Genomic DNA, 9330 nt, shown 5'->3' with positions numbered 1-9330 from the left:
CAATGGGTTCGTTCCTCTTGCTTAACCTGTTTGATCAGCAAATTACCCTTAGTTACTTATTACACCCTGATTACTAATCTTCTGTAATCAGACATATTATTCCTCCCCTCCGCATTATTCTGATCCCAGGCAGGCCTGATCACAGGGAATTTCTGTTCCCCTAGGACTCCCCCAGGGATATCGGGAGGATTTTCTCGCTCCCAAATTCTAATACCCGCAGCCTGGATCGTTTGTCTTTCTTCCGGTGTGAACAGGGCTCCTAAAATGAACTGCATTTCATCCCAAGTGTAAAGATTAGGGCCCAGAAACTGGTCGAGCTGCTCTGACAACCCTAAAGGGTCCTCTAATAACTTTTTCATCTCTTTCTTAAATTCCCGCACCTCGGTGCTAGTCAGAGGTACATTCACAAAGCCTACCCCCCCCGGGGCTCCCGGCATGGGTACCTCTCTCAAAGGGAACATACCCTCCTTATGTTCCCCTTTACAAGACGGCAAAGGAAAATTCCGAACATCCCTTACTATCTGATCTAATTCAGTGACCCGGGTTCTCCGAGTCTCCCCGAGCAGAGGGGCACCCGGTCTCACAGAGTCCCCCCCCTTCCCGTTCATTATCCTCCTCCTCCCCCCCCCAATCTTCTTCTGTTTCGTCGAATTCAGGGTTGTATGGGGGTGGCAAATGATCCAGAGGTTCCCAACTTTCTTCTCTCTTCTTAATCTTCTTTCCCCCAAGGTCCTTTGTCATGAATAAGGAGTGAGACCTCCTCCAACATGAAGCATATTCAATTTCTTCTTGGTTTACTGGAGTCTTACTACATACGTAGAGATTCAAAGCCTGGCACAACCAATTCTCCATTGACCCGAACTGCGGCCAGCACAGTGGGTCAGATCTAATAGGTTCTTTCACCCACTCAAACATACAGTACTGTATCATTGTTTTTTTCTCTTTTCCCCGGGTGCAACCCTGCCCCCACTTCCCGAGCATCACCCCTAAAGGACTGTCGGGTGGAATGCTCGCACCAGGACTTTCAAGTCCTTGATTCTTTATAGCCTTCTCTCTGCTAGGCCTATTTCCCATTTCACTTTCCCGTGGGACTTTTTCACCTGGAACCGTTTCGCTTCGCCCCTTCACTGGCCGGTCTCCTCGCGGAGAAACGGAACCGCAGTTAGAAGGGCTCCACACTCGCTCCGCAGACAATTCTGCGTCTCACACACACAGTCCCAATCCCGCTATCCCAGCCGCCCGAGTAGTACTTAACAGTCAATTTTCTTACCCGGGTCCCGTGCACAGAAATTATCGGCTGCCGCGCGTAACTCAATCCCGTTAACTCAATTCTTCCCTTCCCCTCCTTTGCTCCGGGAGTCCTCTGTCCGGATAGGACCCGCTGCCCCTCACGGGATGAGACAGTGGGTTGGAGACCACTGAAATCAGCGGGGCGCGCCGTCCCCTCTTCGCTGTCTCACCTCGCAGGAACAGGAGCGCTGGATCCCGGACGAGCCCCCAAATTGTGAGAAACACCGGCTCACACTTAAAATTTTAAAGAGGACGAAGTCACTGGAGCAAAGGTTTATTGTACGAAGCAGCGCTGAATCGGGTGCATCTCAAAGTAGAGGCACACACATCTTTAGTTTTTTAGAAATGTTATACCTTTCTTTCCCGGCCGCCTGAATACCTGTCTCTCTTCTCATTGGCTGAGAAGTTGGAGCTCACATTCTTCCCGACCGCCTACAGACACAAACCTTTAATTAACAATACATTGTTTCACAGTCTCTGCTAATATCTACTGTCTAATGTTAGTAGTTACAAACATCCCGGTGGTCATCTTCTTGACCTAGTGTCCATATCCTTCTTTTCTTCAGTCACCCCCCAGGTGGCCTTTATCCACTTATCACCTTCCACCGTCCTTTGTTCGCTTATCAGTCTACCATCAATTCGGTTCTCTTTACCTAAATGGCTTCTTGTAAACCAGAGTCTCTGGGCCATTCCAGGGTACTTGTAAGGATTAGTTAGATGCTATAACCGAGCACACAAATAGAAATATACCAAGTAGCTGAAGCAAAATTCAGCTCATTTCTCACAAGTGCATCGGAAGTTGTAGGAGCTGCCGGGGGGGTCTGCTGAGGGGTAAAAATTGGGGGCAGTGAGGGGGGGCACCCCTAAAATATCGGGGTGCTAGTTTGGGGAAGGGGGGGGGGCTCACCTGCGGGCGGCGGGGGGGCGGGCGGCGGCGGGACCCCCCCTGGCCCTGCCCTGAAGGGAAGCTGTAAGAGACCCTCCGTATCCTGTCCTGGTTTTGGGGGGGGCCCCCCCGGGCGGGGGGGTTCAGGGGGAAGGTTTGGGGGTGCAGGGGGGAGGTTGGGGGGGGGGAACCCCCAGAGCCCCCCCCCCGCTGTTACCTACTGGGCGGAGAGCAGCCGGGGCCGCTCACCTGCTGTCGGTGAGCGGGGAGGGTGGGGCGGCAGGGGGGTGTAATGGATAACTGAGGAAGATTTGTTGCTGATCAAATCGTAGGATTATCCATTTCTGTTGTACAGAACAACATGTAACAATGTTGTAAGAAAGTCCTGACTTACACAAACTGCAATGCTATCAAAATGTGTCCATGTAAGCGAATGTTTATCTTTGTATTAACCAAATGTATGTAAGAGATGGCACAAGCTAATTATGCCACCACCACCTGCAAAACTCCCCTGAAGCTGGATTGTAATTTATTGTGGCAGTCTTGAGAACTCCCTAACAAGAAGAGACGTCCACTATATTATATTACTAAACTGTATAGGAATGTCCTGTTTTTACAAGATAAGCTTAACCCCAATGTTATCCCTGTTTTAACTTTGTAACTAATCAATCGTGTAGAAGGGGAAGGGTGTAAACTAATTTACAACCAACATTGCCTTGAAACCGCTGTGAAGCAAGACAGACCAGAGGGAGTAAAGATAACGGAAGAAGCAGAGGGGCGTACTGAAGATGTCGAACCCGACCTCTGTGAGGATAAAAAGAGATGTTCAGTTTGCTTGAATTTGCGAGCCTTTGGTGGAGCTGTGACTCCCCGGCCGCCCAGCGCTGTTTTTGCTTTCCTACCTTAATAAACATTTAGTGAATCTATTTCGGACTTAGCCTTTTTTATTTTAAACTATAACAAATTTGGTGCCGTGACTCGGATCCAGACAGCTGACTCGGAATTCAACTCTGGGAGGGCGCCCCATCTTCGGATGGTCCCGGAGGAGATTCCGACCTAGCTCACCTGGATTTTCCGAACTGAGGTAGGAAAGCAAAAAGAAAGAGAAAGGAGATACTGCAGTTCCCCGTAATTTTTGTGCACAAAGAGCCGGACGAAGACTCGGGAGTGAGTGAGTATATTGCGGTTCCGTTCGGTCGGGGATTGGGTACCCGGGGTGTGAGTGACTGAGACGTCCACTGGGCTTAGTAGCCCACCGGGCGAAGTGAGTGTCGTGCTCCTAGTAGTGCGGTTCCCATTGTCCGCGAGGACGTGGGCCACGAACGGAGGGAAGCGAGTGAAATTTGAGTGAAAGAAGGCACTCTCGGAAGATGGGCCAGAAGAAAAGTAAGGTTTCTGGTTCCATGCAGGAGATACGGGGCGGGGGTGGGCTCCCTGATATACCCCAAGACAGCCCGCTAGGATTGATGATTCAATATTGGGATAATTCCCCGTGTCGGAAAGGAAAATCTAAGGAGAAAATGATCCATTATTGTATGGAAAAATGGGGAGGAAAACAGATAAGAAAAGATTTATATTGGCCAATTTATGGATCCTTAGAGGATTGGATATGCCAACAATTAAACATATACGTTAACAACAAACGACCATTTAATAAGGAGGAGAGTGAATATGCCTTTTTGTGGATCCTGGGCACATCCCAGGCCGCTAATCTGTTTCCATTAAAAGAAAAGAAAAATGATAAAAAGAAAAGGTGGGAAGTAAACGAACCTCCAGCGTCCCCCCCACCCTATGTCCCCCCTCCCCCCCCACCGCAAGGTCCTGAGCAAAATCTCCCTCCAACAGCCCCCTCAGAACCTGAGGAAGAGACTCCTCCTTCTAATCGAAGAATAACTAGAAGTCAAACCAGAGAAAGGAGGGAGGAAAATCAATTGTATCCCTTAAGGGAGACTGCTATGGGGGGACCACAACCCGGAGTTGGATTTGTATCTGTACCTCTCAGCTCCGGGGATGTGAGGGAGTTTAAGAAAGAAATGGGACACCTGTTAGAGGACCCATTAGGGGTAGCAGAGCGTTTTGATCAATTCCTCGGGCCTAACATTTATACTTGGGACGAGATGGAGTCTATCTTAAAAATCTTGTTTACAAACGAAGAACGAGGAATGATTAGAACGGCGGGCATGAGGTACTGGGATCAGAGGCATCTGAATGGTCCCAATGGAGATATTAAATGGCCCCTGCAGCGGCCTAACTGGGATAACCAGGATCCTGCACATAGAAATAACATGGTTGACCTCCGGGATATGGTAATTCAGGGGATTAGAGACTCTGTACCCCGGGGGCAGAACATTAATAAGGCCTTTAATGAGCAACAAAAGAAAGATGAGACCCCCACTGAATGGCTAGAAAGATTAAGGAAAAGTTTGCAGTTGTATTCCGGGGTTAGACCCTGATAACCCAGTGGGTCGAACTCTATTAAAAACTCAATTTGTGGCTAAATCGTGGACAGATATCAGAAAGAAGTTAGAGAAAATAGAGGACTGGCAGGGGAGAGGGTTAGATGAGCTACTCCGAGAAGCTCAAAAGGTATACGTAAGGAGGGAAGAAGAAAATCAGAAGAAACAAGCCAGAATTCTGATGGCAGCGGTGAGAGAGGGGCAAAATCAAGTCAGGGGAAGGGAAGGTCCCCAAAGGGGTCCAGTGGAGCTGAGGAAACAGAAGGTTGATACACAAAGCATGGAATGTTTTTATTGTCATAAGAAGGGACACATTCAGAGAAACTGCCGGAAGAGGGCGCAGGATGAAAGGATTTTTAAGGAGGATTAGGGGGGTCAGGGGCTCTATTTGCTGGGGACCCAGAGAAACACAGAGCCCTTGATAAAACTGAAATTGGGTCCTCAGCATGAGGTGTTCGAGTTCCTTGTGGACTCAGGCGCCGAGAGATCAACCGTCCAAAGATTACCATCTGGATGTGTTAAATCAAAAGATACACTCCAAATAATTGGTGCAAAGGGGGAACCTTTCAAAGTACCCCTGATAAGGAATGTAACAATAGAAGCCCCAAACAAATACGGGGTGGGAACCTTTTTATTGGTCCCTGAAGCTGAATATAACCTCTTGGGATGGGACCTGATGGTAGAATTAGGAATCAATTTAGAAGTAGACCAAGATAAATTGAAAATAAAATTATGTTTATTAACCGCCGAAGATGAAGCCAAGATAAATCCAGAAATTTGGTATAGCCCAGGGTCGGTGGGAAAGCTAAATATCAAACCAATTACGGTTTCCATAAAAAACCCAGACCGGCCAATTAGGATAAAACAGTATCCCATCTCTAGAGAGGGGAGGGAAGGGTTGCAGCCAGTAATTGAGAGACTTTTAGCCCAAGGGCTTCTGGAACCCTGTATGTCTCCCCATAATACTCCCATATTGCCCATAAAGAAATCAGATGGGTCTTATCGCTTAGTACAGGACCTGAGAGCTGTAAATGAACAAACCGTTACCCGGTTCCCTGTGGTGGCTAATCCTCACACTATACTCAATCGGTTAAGTCCCGATTATAAATGGTATAGTGTTATAGATTTAAAAGATGCTTTTTGGGCCTGTCCATTAGAGGAAAAATGCAGAGACTATTTTGCTTTCGAGTGGGAGAATCCCAAGACGCATAGGAAACAACAGTTACGGTGGACCGTTTTGCCCCAGGGATTCACAGAATCCCCAAATTTGTTTGGACAGGCTCTGGAACAGTTATTAGAATCTTACGAATTAGGTCAGGGACAAATCCTAATACAATATGTGGATGATTTACTAATTGCTGGAAAGACTCAGGAAGAAGTCAGAAATGAGAGCATCAAGCTATTGAACTTTTTAGGCCTCAAAGGATTAAAGGTTGCTAAATCCAAACTACAGTTCACTGAAGAAGAGGTAAAATACTTAGGGCATTGGCTCACAAAGGGACATAAGAAATTAGATCCTGAAAGAGTAAAAGGAATTTTGTCTCTAACAGCGCCCACTAATAAAAGACAGATAAGACAGTTATTGGGATTATTAGGGTATTGTCGACAGTGGATAGAAAATTACAGTAGTAAAGTAAAATTCTTGTATGAAAAATTAACTAAAAACGGATTAGTAAAATGGTCCATCGAGGATGACAATCGCTGGGAGAATATAAAAAGAGATCTGATAGAAGCACCTGTCCTCAGTTTACCCGATATCCGAAAACCCTTTCAACTTTTTATCAATGTAGATAATGGGACTGCTTATGGGGTTCTGACCCAAGGGTGGGCAGGACAAAGAAAGCCTATAGGATATTATTCTAAAATACTGGATCCTGTAAGCCGCGGGTGGCCCACCTGCCTGCAGGCCATAGTGGCCACTGCATTACTGGTAGAAGAGGTTGGAAAAGTCACCTTAGGAGGTGAACTAAAGGTATACACCCCCCATAACATTCGGGGAGTATTACAACAAAGGGCTGATAAGTGGCTTACAGACAGTCGATTGTTAAAATATGAGGGAATTTTAATCAACTCCCCTAGGCTAGAAATGGAAACCACTGCTATTCAAAATCCCGCCCAATTTTTGTACGGAGAACCTAAAGAAAATTTGACCCACGACTGCCTCCAACTAATAAATTTACAGACTAAGATAAGGGAAGACTTAGAAGAATATGAACTGGATGAAGGAGAAAAATTATTTGTGGACGGCTCTTCACGAGTGGTCGAAGGAAAACGGAAATCAGGATATGCTATTGTGGATGGGCATACCTTTGAGGTAAAAGAATCAGGACCATTAAGTAAAGCATGGTCCGCACAAGCGTGCGAGCTATATGCCATGTTAAGAGCATTAAATCTCTTAGAAAATAAAATTGGAACTATTTATACAGATTCAAAGTATGCCTTTGGGGTGGTACATACTTTTGGAAAAATTTGGGAAGAGCGAGGTTTAATCAACACCCAAGGAAAGGGATTAGTCCATGAAAAACTAATCCAGGAGATTGTAAAGGCCTTACGAGGTCCACTAAGGATAGCTATAGTCCATGTAAACGGACATCAGAAGGGACTAACACATACAGTAAGAGGGAACAATCTAGCCGATGCAGAGGCGAAACAGGCCACATTGTTAATAGTTCAGACATTGGGAGAAGAACCTGAACGGCTAAAATTAGATAAGACATTCACCCTCCAAGAATTGGATAAGTTAAAACAAATTGGAGCAAAAAGAAATGGTGATAAGTGGCTGCTACCGGATGGCAGAGAGATTCTCCCAAAAGGACTAGCTCGAAAAGTATTAAACAAGTTGCATGATAAAACACACTGGGGGGTTCAGGCATTAGTAGATCAATTCGAAACGAACTATGCCTGTGTTGGAATCTACAATCTGGCCAAGAGAATTTTAGAAGGGTGTCTAACGTGTCGCAGAGTGAATAAACGACAACTGAGGGAAAAGGTTCAAGGGGGTCGGGAACTGGCTAAGAGACCCTTTGAGAAAATACAGGTGGATTTTACCGAATTGCCGAAGGTCGGGCGATATCAGTATTTATTAGTCTTGGTTGATCACCTCACACACTTTGTAGAAGCCTTTCCAGTGGTAAGGGCTACTGCCAAGACAGTTATTAAAATTCTGTTGGAAGAAATTATCCCGAGATATGGAACTATTGCAGTAATAGACTCAGACCGAGGCCCACACTTTACATCTAAAGTGATTAAAGGAATAACTGAATTGTTCGGTACAAAGTGGGAGTATCATACCCCCTGGCACCCACAAAGTTCTGGAAGAGTAGAGAGAATGAATGGGGAAATAAAGAAACACTTAACTAAACTTATGGTGGAAACAAAAATGAATTGGGTTAAATGTTTACCGTTGGCTTTGCTTTATATTAGGACCCAACCAAGAACAGATACTGGTATATCCCCCTTTGAAATGTTGTATGGGATGCCTTATGATTTTGGGTTATTAGTAGAGCATCCAAAGGTTGAAGATAAAATATTAACAGAATACATTTTGGAACTCACAAAAAGAAGACAGGAACTAAGAAGGAAGGGCTTGGTAGTACAAAGACCCCCCTTGGACATCTCTTTGCACCGAGTCCAGCCTGGAGACCAGGTATTAATTAAGACCTGGAAAGAAACCTCCTTAACACCCTGTTGGGAGGGACCTTTTGTTGTTTTACTTACTACAGATACGGCTGTACGGACAGCGGAAAAAGGATGGACTCATGCCAGCCGAATTAAGGGACCTATCTTTCCAGAAAAGTGGACAGTAACGACGCAACCAGGGGATCTCCGGGTAACAATCAGACGGAGTGAAGTTGGTAAATGAATCATTCTAGGAGAGAAGTAAGAAATAGTTTATATCAATGGTTCCAACTATCACCCGGAAATAATCTGCGGAGAGTATATTTTGCACCCTGGAGTGAAGAGAGGATCCCTGACCAAACGGGGGGGTCTGGGCTATATAAACTCACTGGAACTCCCCAGGTTTTTCCCTTTTGTTGTGAAACAGAAACAGAAATACATGTGTCATCCGGGATAGGAGGTCCCCGTGGAATACCCTGTCTAAAACACCCTACCTCTGGGCACTTATGTTGGGTTGTATGCCAGCGTTTAAATTGTAACAGAAAATGGTCTTGTGTTTCATTTAACAGGCAAAATTATTGCATGAAATATCGTAAAGACTTAAGGTATATCCGGGAACCAGATGATCCAGTGGAGATCTGTAAATTATTTTGTGGATGGGAATTGTCAATACCTGAACTTTGGGAAGTATATGAAACGGACTGGTATAAAGTTCTAAGACTGTGTGCCATAGAATTTGTCTGGAAACGGGCACAACAGCCAAACAGGTGGAAATATTTAAATTGTTGACAGGATACCAGCTGGGTTCCCCTGAAGACTACCTGCTGCTGCCGAGAAGATACTGAAATCCCGTTGCTCTCCGCAAAAGAGTAGACGAGGAAGGCAGAGAGGTATTGAACTGTGGGGAAATGAAGGCTGTTATCTTACTAAGTCTTTTAATATCCAGGATATTAGGGTATCCACATCAGCCCTTTAATTGGACTATCTCCAGTTGGAATGAAGCCAGGATCCTCCCAATGAATATTACTGCGGGAGCACCCTCTTTTAATTTAACCAATTGCGAACTAATAGGAGCTGCAG

The sequence above is a fragment of the Numenius arquata genome, chromosome 28, assembly GCF_964106895.1.
Source record: "Numenius arquata chromosome 28, bNumArq3.hap1.1, whole genome shotgun sequence".
In the NCBI taxonomy this organism is placed as follows: domain Eukaryota; kingdom Metazoa; phylum Chordata; class Aves; order Charadriiformes; family Scolopacidae; genus Numenius; species Numenius arquata.
The sequence above is the reverse complement of the archived record's forward strand: the minus strand, read 5'-3'. Positions refer to the sequence as shown.